The sequence below is a fragment of the Bactrocera neohumeralis genome, chromosome 3 (genome assembly GCF_024586455.1).
Source record: "Bactrocera neohumeralis isolate Rockhampton chromosome 3, APGP_CSIRO_Bneo_wtdbg2-racon-allhic-juicebox.fasta_v2, whole genome shotgun sequence".
Classification (NCBI taxonomy): Eukaryota; Metazoa; Arthropoda; class Insecta; order Diptera; family Tephritidae; genus Bactrocera; species Bactrocera neohumeralis.
In genome coordinates, this window is record NC_065920.1 from 66,373,949 (window position 1) to 66,389,650 (window position 15,702).

The 15,702-nt window shown below is 37.2% G+C and overlaps 1 long non-coding RNA gene across 2 annotated transcripts in view; it reads right to left on the minus strand.

Annotated features, from left to right (window-relative positions):
* Nucleotides 1–2,678: 2,678 nt before the first annotated feature.
* LOC126752935 (uncharacterized) overlaps nt 2,679–15,702 on the minus strand; it is a 33,347-nt gene continuing 20,323 nt past the window's right edge. The window contains exons 3-5 of one of the 2 annotated variants that reach the window (XR_007666063.1): nt 10,875–10,977; nt 10,291–10,385; nt 2,679–3,142 (exon numbers count right to left, since the gene is read on the minus strand). This is a non-coding gene — a long non-coding RNA (uncharacterized LOC126752935). Of the gene's footprint in view, nt 3,143–6,860; nt 7,055–10,290; nt 10,386–10,874; nt 10,978–15,702 lie in introns of those variants that run through there. The other variant, XR_007666062.1, reaches the window with a different exon arrangement.

Sequence of the window (15,702 nt, forward strand, 5' to 3'; positions counted from 1 at the left end):
AGAATATGTAGAAAAAATTGACGTGAAAATGAAGAAGCAAACAGAACCAAAGCAGATATCGTATGCAGAAAATAAATGAAACATCTATAAGCTTTAAAAAAAACGACAGACACCAGAAAAATTTCATGAAACAAAATTGAGATAGAAAGAAGGCAAACAACTGATGAAACAGTCTGTGTGAACTGAAATAACAATAGCAGTAACAATAACGATGAATGGTACAAGATGATGGCGCTATCTATGTGTAATGCAATGCAGTGACGAACAAAACAACACAAACGAGTGAGTATTAAATGAAGAGTGGAGGTAACGAAAACCAACTAACAGACAGACTGACAACAATCAAATAAACGACAAATAAGTATTTACAACAACACAGTAAATTTACCAGAAGTAGTAACTAGGAAGGCTGTTGTAAACTAGGCTCGAAGAAGAAGAACTGAGACCAAAAGCAGACGAGGTAAAGTACAACAACACACAAAAGGTCGCTGGCATTTGGTTTGTTTGGTGTTTACCTTTTCTTCTTACGTTGTTGGTTAACCTATCAGCAGACCTATGTCTATTTTAATGATACAGAGAGGGAGAGAAAACGGTCAGACAACTGATGGTCAGCAGGCATTTAAACGCTAGTACAAGAACCGCTCGAACTAAATGAAACCCCATCAGCCGCCTGCAATTCACTGTTCCAAAGGCGACTGACAACTGACTCATATGAATGGCCGCCTCACTGACTGCTTTCCTGACAGTTTTACCAACAACTGGTGGTTCTTTCTTATTTTCCACTATTTCGACCTTTTCACCTTGCAAGTCGCTGAGTAGAGCTTGAAAGTATGTCATTGCTGGCGCTTGTGGATTTCGGCGCGCTACCGCCATCTTTGCCGACTTCTTGTACTAATTGCGACTGTTAAGCAACCGTGTGGCGTTGAAAGGTATACGTCAATGGTGGTGAGCGCCGAAAAAGAGCGGGTTCATAGAAAGGAGAACAACATATGCAATTAGAGTGAGTGAAAATTTGTCGAAAGCACATTTTGTGGCGCTTTTTGTATTTTTGAACAATTGAAAATGGCAAACGGCTGTTGAAGCAAATTACAAGCATACATGACGGCACTAGAAAATGTATTTTTTTAGTCGAGAACTAAAAAGTTCAGGAATTTTAAATGAGAATAGAATGCCCAAATAGTTCAACAATAAAATAACCCGAAAATCGCAAAAGATAAATTAACCACATAATAGAATCAACTAAACAAATTGCAATTACCGCCAACGAATTGAAAATAAAGAATAAAACACAAACCGAAGTAGTGTGTATATTTACGTTGACAACACTAAATGGGTGAAATGCTGGTTGACATTGCAATCAAGAAAGCATGTAACTCCGCTTGCATTCACCGCTCACATGTTGGCAAGCTGTACATTTAAGCAGAATAAGTGGATTGACAAAATCAGATTATAAAAGTAATCCAGCATTCAACCATGTCATGTGCTTCAGCTCTGAAATAACAAAGCTGCAACGGAGCTTCGATGCGGGAGAGACACATAGTGAGTGACGTGCACAGTTTGTAGCAAACGAAGTGAAGAACTATCAAATTACGTGAAGTTGATAAACATTGTTGTCCGCAATAACTATTCGCAAATGCATTCCAACAAGCAACCGCAAGACGTATGAAAACATCATATGATTCGTGGCCAAGAATTCGAACAATTCTCAACAAAGAACGATTTCTTAGATGTAAGGACCCAGTACACTGAACAACCGGCACTAAAGAGCACCTCGGAAGATAAACACCCCCACTGCATTGAACTGCAACGGACAGTTGATCCCTCAGGCCTTCTCTTCCTTCTTTACTTCAAAGCTGAAGTTATTTGCTGTTGCGCTTCTAATTTTGGTATGGCCACATTTATATTATGTATGTGAAAATAAGTAAAAAATACTGAGCAATGTTTGTTGACTCACCTCATTCTCCCAGATGTTTGTGTCTACGTTTTGTGCTCGATCATTTTGGAAACGTCGCTTGCTTTCTCGAGCTCTTTGCTGCTTATGATAAATGTTTTGAGAGCTGGAAGCAGAGATTGAAAAACGAAGCCAACGAAAAACGATTATATTATGAAGACTTTCGAATCGGAAATAGCTCCTGAGATTTAAGCTCTATAAACCATTAAGCCCTAATTTGCAGATTTTTTAATGACTTTATTAATGCGGTCTATAAAGCATTTTACTAGAGTAAATAATTATGATTATTCTATAAAACTATGACAGTTTTTTTATCCACATATGGTTACGAACTAGTTTACAAAAAACACTCTAGAGCTTAAAAAATAACTTGGCTGGCTGTACGTATAAAATCGAGATTTGTTGACCTCAGCTCAAATATTTCTTCTCATCTTCTGTATCCAAATGAATTGAATGAATCGAGATTTATCTAAGCTCATGGAATTATACTAAAGAATGATCCACCTCTAGATTCCATACTTTTTTAAAGAAAAAAAACAACGCATTTCAAATTTAATTAAGAATGTTTATTATCATTCGAAAGAACTTTATTTGGAATTTATTTTTTGAAGATTATCTCATTAAAATTTTGGCCGCGGCTACGTCTCAGATGGCCCATCCGTTGAGTCCAATTTTAGATGACTCGTTCGAGCATTTCGACTGGCGAATGACATGCGGGATCTTTGGCTCTAAGATTTGAATTGAAGCGGGATTATCCACATAGATTTTAAACTTTACACATCCTCACAAAAAAGTCTAACGGTGTGATATTACACCATCTGGGTGGCCAAGAAGAAGTGTTCTCTCAATAAATCCATTAATTGATGCGATATGTGGAAAGCGGCGTCGTTTTATTAAAACGAAATGTCGTCGAGATCACGAGCTTAAATTTCAGGCATCAAATACCATGACACGATAACGGTCGCCATTGACGTCTAGATATTGATCATCGTAAGCATGTGCGGACAGCTTACGGGTTTCTGGGCACAACGGTCCACTTCAACGTGTGTTGTGACGCCCACTCATAGCGAATCGTTGCCGGTCGGGATGGTGCGCGAGTTCTCGATAAAAATTTTGCAACCGCAAAATCGTCGGCGTACGCCCTCACCGCAAGTTACGCTGCATGATGACCATTCGCTGTCTTTGACGAAGCTGCAAGACGAGTAAAAGAAAATTATTAGTGATATAGTTAAACTTTTTGTCCTAGGGATATAAAATTGAAGATCTGAGAGGTTCTTTCAATATACAAAATTATAGTATTTATCAACTAGAGTAGAGTTTAAAAAGTCTGCGTAGACATTGCCGTCTAATTTTAAGCAGTAAAATAAAAATTAGAAAGATTGGTGCTGATGAGTCTGGTTTTCTTTTCAGTACGGTTGCTCAAAATATTCTTAAGTCATAACTCTATTAATTAACCACCGGTACTTTTTATACTCCGCAAGACAGTGTATAAAATAGTAAAGGTTTATTGAATTAAAAACAAGAAAAAACGTTAACTTCGGCTGCACTGAAGCTAACATACCCTTCACAACTGCATTTCTTTTATCAACTATATGTTCAGTTTGTTTAAACTATATGCTATAGTAGTCCGATCAAGAGATTATATTGTTACCTTAAGCAGTAATCCATGTCAAATTTCATGAAGATACAACGTCAAAAGCGAAAGTTTTCCATACAAGCCCTTGATTCGGATCGTTCGGTTTGTATGGCACCTATATGTTATAGTGAGCCGATCTGAAAAATTTCTTCCGATATTACATTATTTCTATGAACAATAACTCATACCAAATTTCGTGAAGATATATCATCAAATGAGGAAGTTTCCCATGCAAGCATTTGATTCCGATCATTCAGTTTGTATGGCAGCTATATGCTATAGTAATCCGATCTGAACAATTTCTTCGGAGATTACATTGTTGCCTTAAAAATAATCTATACCAAATTTCGTGAAGATACATTGTCAAATGTGAAAGTTCTCCATACAAGAACTTGATTCCGATCATTCAGTTTGTCTGGCAGCCCATGTCTCATCGGCAGTTATAATGTTCTCCATGAATGTGCGATCGGATTTCATACCCAAATATCCACTCTAGCTATTTCCCTAACGCATGCCTGACAATTTTCAAGCATCATATCCTTCACTTTTTTAATATATTCATAATTTTTGATCTCTTAAGAAAATCGTCAAGAACGAGGCATGTCTTTAACGTTCTCTCGACTGTCATTGAAGGCTTAGTAGCACCATCAAAGCCTTTTCCAACATTCGCAACGATTCCGCACACGAAAATTGGTGATAAATAAAACTTTGAGACGAAATCTTTGTTCGATATTTGTATTCATTGTAAAAATTGCAATGCACTACTGAGGTGTACCGACTTAAACAATTGCTGTAGACACACTGAATATATTTGGCATAGAAATTAAGGATAGTCCTACCAACTATAGCAGAATACGGGGTCTTTTATAGCACAATGTATATATATTATAAGCGCGACAAGTAGAGTCGATTTGTATTCATCTGGGAATGCCCATTTCCATGTTCATTTGGCATAGATAATTATCACAGTCATCGCTACACGTTCAGTTGAAACCACTAAGCATATAGCAGTCATTCAAACTGACCGACCGAAATTAAGACACAGATTTTTTATGCGCTTCCATTTTATATTTAATATAGAATGAATGTTTCGGCTTTTCTTATTTATTCAAGCAAAATGTTGAAAATAAAGGTTTTTATTTTCATTTTAATTTATTTTCAAGTTTTGAGTGAAATCTACATTATTATTAGGAACAATGGACTTGATAGCACTGACTGCATGCGATCCTTCATTAGTCAAAAGGGGAAACCTTTCCCTATTACGAAATCAAACTTCGCTTCACTAGGACCTAAAATTTCTGCTAAAATCATGTATCTATAAGACTCACAGGAAAACGTTCCAAACAGACCAACTATTGTCTATGCACCTAAAGATAAGCTTCGTTGGGGTAGAGTATTAGAATTCTGAGGCTGTACAGAAGGCAACAGAAGACAACGTCACTGAGACTCCAGTGAAAAAAACTATATAGACAGTCAGACAAAGTGGAACTTAGTAAATGAAAAAGAAAAAGGATAAGAAGATCAAAAAGGACAAGAAGGAGAAGAAGTGGAAGTATAGAATCCGATTGGTAAAGCTTAGTAAAAACCAATAAGGGTAAGTTTAGCACTAAAGTTATCAGCCGTCAGCGTAACCACCAATAAATGCTTACAAATATAAATTTCCTATTTTAGTTTAACAAAAATATCTAGGCTATACAAGTATATATTGTTAAAATGTTTACAATTCAAGTTATGGAACCATTAAAAGCGCCTAGGTTTATTGGATGTGCAACGAGAAATGTGCAATGCTGAGTGGGTTTAATTTGGTATTATGGTTTGTCTTTTTTCAACAGTTGCTAGCAAATAATGAATTTGCTGTTGGTGATAAATTCCATTCCCTACAGAATATACTAATGATTAGATTGATGTGCGAGCAAAATTTTTACAAAAATATATTCTCTCTTAAGTGGATTTGATTTCTTATTATTTTCTCTTTTCCCTTCCAGTGCAGTCATATGATTACTAGGTTAGTGGAGGAGTGCAACTTTCAAAATACGCGGACAAACGAAAAAACTACACAAAGAAAAAATTTAAAATAACATTACCCCAACAGTATAAAAAAATTTTTTTTTTGGCCCAATTAGTATGTCTGATTGACCGTACTAATTGCTTCATTCGTTTTGACATAATGAAGCTTATCAGCAGTGCTTGGTCTGATACGAGAAGGATCGTGAAGCAAGTATGGGCCCCAACGCTTAGCAAATCGTTGCAATAACAAAACTAGGCTATACAATTACATTTCTGTGCTCCAAAAGCACACCTCTGCATCATTATATTTATAAATGTTTGACGGTCAGAATAAGTATTTAAAGTCATTAGTGGCGCCACATTTAATGCGCTCAGTCCATTTCATTAGCAATAACCAACGCACGCTTCATTCATTAAGTGGTCATTTAATGTTTACCACCATAATTTACTATCGTTTACCAAATTGTCATCAAGCAAATGCAATAACACTCGCCATCATCAACGAGCGTCCCTCTCATGTTCCATGCTTTCGCAATAATTTATTGTTTTGTCTGCGGTATTCGGGGTTTTGCACAAAAGTAACTGTAATTTCTATGTCATTACTTTGCGAAAGTGCCGAGAATATGACACACAGCGTGTCGAATGAATTATGTGTGCTGAGCATGAGGGGTAGGAACTTCGGTAACAGTCGTAAAAGCTAAAAGTATTCGATTTGTTTTGCTACCAACTGTAAGACGAACTGATTGGAAAACTTAAACTCTAACTTTTATACTACCGATTTTATAGTCGGTAGAGTTGGAGAAAGTGTTTGAGAAGGTGAATAGCAAAAAGAAATACGCAGGTAACAAATATGTAAACCTGTATAAGCTTGTCACCTTTGAGAAAAATGTGTGTACATATGTATATGTATAATAGGGTGATTCAAAAAAAAATTTTTTTTTTTTCAATTGGTACTCGCAAAAATAGGTTCCTAGACACCCTAAGAAAGCCTCTCCAAATATGAGTTTTTAATTGTAACGGGAAGGTCCTCCGCCTAACGGTTTTCTATTTTTTCTTATTATCAGATAGAAAACTACTTGAAAAAATATTTTGTTAATTAGGTTTTGTAGGAAATTGAATGCTCTAAAATATGGTCTCTTATGATTGTTTTGTAAACCCAACCGTTTAAAAGATATTAACGGTTGGAATTTGACTATTTTTGGAAAAAGTCTTTTTTTCTTATTAATTTTATAACTCAATGAAAAAAAATTATTATGAATCGGCCGATTTACACTCCACGCATCTGCAAGCCCTGCCCACAGGTTACCGAGCGCTATGCCTGTCGCCCAAGGCAAACATACATTCGAAAACATATGAGTGTGCAAGCCGGAGGGCATATCGGAATAGTTAGGTTGTGGCAGAAGTTACATGGTTGAAGCATATTTAAGTATTCAAATGCCTTACGGAGAGAAGAGTTTTTGCTGTTTGCAGAACGCCAACGCAAGTGACATAAAATGTAAGTGAACAAAGTGATAAGGAATTATGAATTATGTAAACGTGTTTGGGATAAAAATTTGTATAAAAATGTTTGTATGTAGGTGTGCATAAAAATATTTGTATGTACTATAATATATATAATTGTTATGGTGAGTATAAAATTATGTCTGACATTATAAAAAAGGCTAACACATATATAAATTCATACGCTGGTAAAAGAACAATAAAATGAAAATGACTGAAGTGAAAAAAATTCACAAAAGCGGATGGTGAGTAAATGTGAGTAACAATTTGGAGTGCAAAGGATGAAAAACTGTCTCAATTTACGAGGGGAAGCGATGTGAACGTAAATTAAAAAGGAACTTTTTGAATAAAAGGCGGTTTATTATCGACATAGGCTTCTTCGCCTCAGCGATACTCCAGTGTTTTAGTCGGTTGGACTTCGTTTTCCGTGATTTTCAAAGTAAGGCCCCGGAGTCCCGATAACTCCTCTTCCGACTCAAACTTCTATCAGGCTAGTGATGTTTGGAAATAAAATAGGGTTAACCTAGCCGGATCGGGAATGATTCTGGCAATAGTTTATTCGAATATGATATCTGGTGTTTTTCAGGAAAAAAAAACCAAACTCAAAAGGGACTGTTGTTTCTGTAACTCGACATTGAATTAGACCAATGCTTCCGCTTAGTAGAACCTCACAACCGTTTGGCCCATTAGCACACCTTCTGAACGTCCGTTAAGTTTTAAGCCGATAGCCAGTCTTTGACTGGTGAATTGCGAGTCCAATTCAGCCACCGATTTTGAGAGTAGCTGTGTAAAATAATGTGCTCAACGATAGTAAATTTTCTTTCCGACAATGATGTTATCGGGCGGTTAGCCTAAGTACTTTTTGCACCACCCTTGTATGACTGCAAGAGCGAAGCCGAATGGGTTTGCTTGTACGTGGCTTAGTTTAAAAGATTTACATGTGCATATAAAGAATTAAAGCAAATAACCGCGTGTTGAATAGGGACGTTACAATATTTTTTTCCGCTCTTTTGACACTTCTCTTCAGTAAGGTTTGCCATTTTGTCATTGAAAGATATACGAACGATACATAATGGCATCGAACCTACTTTTACAGGAATAAAGAGTTTTATTGATATCGCAAACGTTTTTACTTTATTTAAATGATTTTGTAGCGCTCTTATTGAAATAAGAGGTTGCCATACCGCTGGAAAATTATTTGAATGTATATGATTGATTATTAGTCATTAGGAAAGGTTACTTAAAAACTTTTGGAAAAGTTTTGGTTTTCTCTGGTTAGCATGTGAAAGAAGTTGTCGTAGCAAACGAATATTGACGTAAATTGAAACCACAATGAAGGTGATGCTATTTTGAGGTGGAGCACTTCTATCAAAACAAATTCTGAGCAGAATCTCAGAAACATCAGCATTGACGCTGGATGAATTTTTATAAAAAAGAGAAAATATTTTCAACCCTCCTCTTAGGCAACTTTGCCTTCCAAGCACATTTAGTCTCTGGCTAAACTTTTATTTTATCAACCAGTTAGACACACTTTCCTTTCTGTAGGAATATCACACGTTCACTACTCAGAAATTTATGAACTATGGTCATCACAAGCCAAACGCGCCGAGGATCCAAAATAAAAGAAAGATGCAACGTTGGATGTTTTTTACACACAACAGACTACCGTTTTATGCTCAACAACCTCTTTAAGCAACTCACTGTAGTTCATTTTGACAAATGTTCATTACTCAGAAGGAGACGCGCACGTGCAAGCAGCGTGGAAGGGCTTAGATGATTTAAAGAGAGAGATTATAGCCACTTCGAATATGTTTATATATACTCGTAATTACAGGTGGATGGGTTAAGAGAATTTGAGACGAGGAAAAGGTTAGGCGTGCAGTCCGGTAGCTTATTGCAGACAGACAGCGCACTTTAGAAGCTCGCCAACGAGTCATATTCACCGCGTTGTAGTTAATGGTGCCGATATTGCTGTTGGTTTTCGTGACTTTTCAGTTGCATTTCAACTCGAGTGTAATTATGATATAAGACAGCAGCAAACGTTTAACATAAACACTCTTAAGCTGCCCTCAGGATGCGTGTTGAATGAGAATTGCTGACTGTGTCACGACTGCAAGTAAAGTCTGTGAAGGATTTGTAATGACAGGCAGGTTGTTTAGGGATATAATGTTAATTTAAGGGTATTGTGCTTTTCTTCAAGCTCACAGCTTTTTTATCGTTTTTTTTCGAATATCGATTACACCAGACTTGCCCACTAAATTTCTTCTTCAAGAGCAAAGTCTCGGTACTGACCTATGACCTCTTTTCCAAAACCTCTGTCTTTGTTTATTCATATCTCAGTTCAAATCTGTTTGGTTGCCCTACATAGTTAATATAGCAGAGTAGTATTTTTGTTGTAAGTTCTCCAAACGAACAGTTAGGGATTTTTATTCATTTATTAGTTTATCAACTGGTATTATATGTATGTTCTTTATTTATATCTATCATAGCTTCATTGTTTTTTAGAGCGAAGTTTGTCGACATTGTGCCATTTGTTTCGAGGATTTCCCCCACGTTTCAAGCTGCTCGGTCACAGAGCTTAGCGAAAATCAGCGCTGTTATCATCTTTTGACCGTTGCTATGTTGCAAGGGATCCGCATTTGACCCTGGACAAACGAAATTTTTTTGTTACGAAGTCTTTTTTAAGTGACAATTCTTTTTTTCTTATGATCAGGTACGATTTCTTTGAAATTTCGGATCCAAATATTATAGTAAAAAAGTTGAAATTTTCACAGACATAAGTTGATTTTATCCACATATATTTTATAATTTTTTCATGTCACTTCACGGTATAAACTTACTGTATGATCTTTCTTCCTACGCCAATATAAATAAGATGAGCTGTGCATATTAAAAGCGATAAAGTATCACCCTAAAATGTACCCAAAATCATATCAGGCTTTTTACCAGCCAAAATTACATACACACTCCCAAGCGGAATTGACGTGAAAAGTGAAAGCTCTAAACTAATTAAAGCGCTAACGAACAATAGAACTCTTAAATTGTCAAAAAAAAAGGAAAACGGATGGATACAAAAAATAAACGATCAAACCACAAACGAAAGAAAAAGCGTCATGAACACGAGCTTTAATGCTTTAGCTCATAGCACAAAACCCTACACATGCACACACATTTCAATATTACGGAGAATACTTACACCAGTCTACTTCTCCACCTTCCAATTGGGCACTTCTCAATCATGCAGGGCTCCTGTGTGCTTGGCTTTGGCGCTCAACACGTCACATCCAGTACCTGTAATGACAGACACGATAAAAAAATAATAAAAAAAATAAAAGAACATCAAAATAAAAGTGAAAATTATAAAAGAAAACCGCGGACAGTTGGGTGAAATTTCACGAAATTGGTCAGGTAACCGCACAACAATATCGAAAACAAAAGAATCAGTTGGTGGGATATATGTTCAGTAGCAATAATTAATAAAATGCCAAGGCGCTTCCAACTGCGCACTCAAGAGAGCTGAAAGCGCTTTTCGATAGCCTTCAAAACGTACGGAACGGAAAGTTCTAAAGCAATAAACTGCGTAAAGTGTGGCAACACCACGCAAGTACGCGCTGAGTAGAGTGTATGAAACGAAGCGCCAAACTGTGTACGAATAATATCTGGTCTCTCTTGCTGTTATATCATGTTTTTGTTTTTATTTCATACATTTTTATTGTTGTTTGGTTGTATTTTTTCGTTCCCGGCGCCCTGTTGCTATTTTATTACTCAATTTGCGCTTACCGTTATCTTGATGCCATTATTCTCCTTTGCGCACACCACCATACGCTCACGGTAGCTAGGTCAACAGAGACGGCTGCATGGACTCCAGTCATCAGTGATCCACCTGAAGCAAAATAAAAGAACTTAAAGAAAATGGTTGCTTTTTGATAAAGAGTAGATAATACTTGTATAAGCTAAGGAGTAGAAAATAAAATGATGATACTGCCATAGAGAAGTCTCTTATAGGGGTAGTAGGTTAAAAATTGTTGTGAAGTTATTGCAAAAGCGTAATTTGTAATTAAAGTAACTTGTTAAAGAAGTTTAAATAAATTTTTGTTATAAAGGAGAAAAACTATGTTTAGTATTCCGAGGCCCATTTGATTTCGCGCAGCTTGGTTAGGTTAGGTTAGCTGGCTGATCTAGAGCGATGGCACGTTGAATGCTGTATGTAGTCCTTTGTGAAGCCATAGAAGAGAAGAACTCTGTGTTCGAACTTACAAATTAACAAAAACTTAGCAGCCAATACAAATTTGCACAGGCATTAAATTTCCATTCCCACCAGTTCGGTGGGATATCTGAAGGTATGCGCTCCCAAGTGCTTAAGTCTTGACCTCCCAAATGCGGGACAGTCAAAAAGGGTTGTTGTTTGCACTTCTTCTTTCATTCAGCTTCTGCAGATGGCATCTGGTAAGATTCCTAGCCTTACAGTGTAGTCGCAAATCGGGCAATGGTCTGTTAAAAGCCCCACAACTAGAGAGGAGCTAGCCTTACTGAGGGCAAAGAGATCACTAGATCTCGTGCGATCAATCTTGGACCAAAGGACTTTTGCGGCAGCGCACGTACCAATTGGTGGCCCATCGCAAGCCAAGCTTCCGCGAAGCACAGCACCAACCGCTCTCATTCTACCAATAGCGGTTTCCTGCGATTCCTCTGTGGCCTGTCACCATAAAGAAGCTCACTATCCCTCTCCTCCAACAGCCTCTTCATACCCACAAATTCTTCGCCGGTGCCTTTTTTACTCTCTCTTTTCTCCCTTTTCTCCCGGAAGTTGAATATCCATGAAAGCTTACTATCCAAAATGAGCCTTAGATATTTTACATACTGTATCCACCGGTTGGAGACGGATGTCTCCCATTTGCGGCAGCGGTGCCGCCAAGATCTTGTATCTTCTAGTATATAATGAAATAATCGGATTTAATTGGGTTTATGGCAAGACCACTTCCGACTACCAAATTTGTTACGACAAAAGATACACCTGCGTTAACTCGTACACGGTACCATAAGCTCTAGATCGTCGGCATAGGCAATCCCCCGGCAGCCTCGATCCTCAAGTATTTTAAGCAGGTCCTTAGAATCAATCACTTTACCTAACAAACTACGGATCGAAAGCCGGTTTCGGGCCACCGAAAGCCTGACATCTGGCATGGCCATGTACTGTCGATAGTAAACAAGTGAAATGATAAACGCACCGACACACATGAATGCAAAAGCTTATGGTGCCAGTGACAAGAGGACTTAACTTGGTGGGCAGGTGAGCATGGTGCAGTGAAGCACTGATGATTCCGGTCTTTGCGGACCGCACATGGAGCCCTCGACTTCTACACCAGTGACACGGTATCGACACACCGGTTGAGATATCTTAAAGCCGGCGGGCGAAAAAGCCAAGAGAAAGAGAGAGGAGCAAATGAAATAAACGGAAAATAAAAGTTGGTTGGCGGAAAAAAATAAAACCTTGAAAATTGTAGATTTTATATAAAGGGAGAAAACACTAAAGGCATGTATAACGGGTGGCAAGATAAGACCATCGACATGCATTTCTCTCAATGATAGTGAAAAATCGATGTAAAAACAAAATCACAGAGACATACGCGAACGACAGACAAAGTGAAAGTGACTGCAATAAAGATGAAAATAAGACAAGATCCATGGAGCGCGTGGGCGGTAATGGCGCCAAGTAGCAGACTCAGAAACTAAAGCACGGTGAATGCCACAGGCGACACAGAGCAGTGCAAAGTCATAGCAGAATTTAAGTGCTTAAGTGGCTACGCTGCAGCAGCGATGAGAAGGAGGAACGCAAAGTGAAGATATGAATGTCTGTGTCACCAAACATACAAGCAGACAAACGGTTATAGAATAAAGAAGAGGTAAGAGTTACATCCTCTACACACTTCAGACTTGCCAAGTGGTGTGCCGTTCCACTAGTGTACTTTGGAAGCACACCATAGACGGCGTGGCATTAGCGGAACAGCACGCGCCCAATCACGTCACCATTCAATTATAGCGTAGCGTTAACAAAATACATCTTTGTACCTATCTATGGCTGCGCAGTTATGCATGCTGGAGCAACGCCCCGATAGTTTTCGACAGTGTAAGTGAGGGGGATACGCACGGAACCTCAAGAAGTTGACGATGCGCTCTAAGCAGAGAAATCAGATTGAGAAAATGAATTTGAGTGGCATGTGTGACGGGCGCACGTACTGACAATTTAACATGGTTGTTGATATAGGACATTATGACATCCCTGGGGGAAATTTTATGTTGGGTGTTGTTTTTAATTATATTAAAACCGATTATTATATATTGTGTTTTGATTTGACTCCTACGATTCAGTAGTCGGACGATTGGAAACAAAAAATTGTTAGGCTAATGCAACTCTACAAGTAAGAGCAAGAGTTTTTAAAAATCTTAAAGCTGCAAATATTATTTAGAAGAACTGCCACCAAATTAAAATTTTGAATAAATATGATGAGATATTCATTAGAAATGCAAGGCTAAGGAGATTTGTAAAAGCTTTCAATTGAAAATAATTTTGAAAAATTTGCCATTGTTTTACATTTTTATGCAATAAAATCTGTAAAATGTAAATAACATGCCGTAACAGTAAATCCACTAGCCATTATCATTTGTCAACAATAAACCCAACTTCTTACAATCTTAACCGTTACCGTTATCGCGGTTATGCAAATATATAATATATGAGATATAGTATAATTCACCCTAATCTACTTCAATTAGTATTGGACAATTCTGAAAGTATTGATTATATACAATCAAATATATGGCATACACTGATCGTAGAACTGCCCTAGTTTCACATTATTGGGAAAAGCTGTGCAGCAATTTTATTCAACTTGACCTGATTTCGGCAGATTCAAATTACAAATGCAATAAAATTTCAATCAAGAATTAATAAAAAAGTTTTTATATACGAATATCACTTCTTTTAGGAAGAGTACACTCAGTGTTCAAAACAAGAAAATTAAAGCCCAAAAGGGAAAAGAGATAAAAGTTGATAATTTTTCTGAAGTCCAGAGAGCATTGAATATGTCTATCGCCTTTCTTGGTTGTTCCGGATTAACCCATGATTTTCTCCATTTAAAATTAATCCATTTTTCTTATACAAAACTTCTTTTCTTTCGTGAGCAAAATTTTATAAATAACCTTTTTTTGTATTTCATTCAATTAATTTCCACACTTTTGAAATAATGAATGTGCTAATGCTATTATTGAATATAAAAACCTAGTGCAAACAGAAAAATATAAGACAAACATATTTGTATCTTAATACTAATACCGGTAACCACACGAGCATCTGCGCTGCTTGTCCACATTTCAATTCCACACACGTCCTGACCAAATGGTTTGGTTGTTTGCTTTTGCTACAGAGGAGATAAACGCTTTTGCTCTACTAGTAACAGTTCACTGCCTATTCAAGCTTTCAGACAGTCTATGGTATTTTGTTGAGACCAAAAACACAAAAAAGAGTGAACTGAAATGGAGAAATATGTTGCAAAAACAGCTGCTGTGGCATGCAACAGTCGGCAGGATATATCAGGAATACAAGTGTTAAATAAGAGTTTTTGTGAATGCTGCCAACAGCTGCGAAAATCTTACAATCAGAAGCAAGATAAAAATTTACCATATACTCATCATTGTCTGGGAAGAAGGAAAGTGAAATTAGTATTTAAGTATCCATTACAGAATTACCCTATGACAATGCAGGAAGGCGATACAAGTCATAACAGGAGGGAGGCTGGCAGTGTTTGTGTTTTGGGGGCTTAGTTTATGAAGTATGAGTATAGGTATAGCATGAGTAAAGGTTTCAGCACAGAATGTCGTGGCAACTAATAAATAAGGAAATTGGTGCAGTGGAGCAGGTCAAGATGATTTGGCCAAGGTTGTCAAATTTTGCATTCAGTTTAGTTTACAGGTACAAGCATTACTAAAAATTGCTAATAAGATGTTGTGTTATTATAAAAAAAAATAGCTCAGAAAAATTAAAATTTTTCCAAAATAGCTATTTATTTCTCAACACAGCTTCTGTTTAGCTTGTCAAACTTCACACAGCGATGATTCAACCACAGTTAGTCGTCTGAAAAGTACGTTCTATTGAGATCTTCAAAGGAGGTCTCCGTGACGAGTGACTTCTTCAAGTTTGGGAACAAAAAGCAATCGCACATGGCGAAATCTGGACAATACGGTAAAGGGTATGCAAGTTTATTGCCGATATGTGGTAAGCACCTTTTTCACCAAATTTGGTCATATTCTCTTCAATTGTGTCGGATCGGCCAAATAATTCTTTAGATGCCAACATTTGAATGAACGATCTGCCAATACGAAATACGGAATTTTTGCCTTATTATCCTACTTGTTAGTCGTTTTCATAGTTCCTGCGCATAGCTTATCAAAAGCCAATGTTCAACAACGTTGAATCCCTGTAAACAAATTTCTGAAGGACGCTTACGAATGAGAAGGATCAGAATAAACATCATACTTTAAATTCGCTGCTCTGCTTTGACTGAAAAAGTCGTCCATATTCCCTTAGGTTTCATATTTCATATGTATGTGT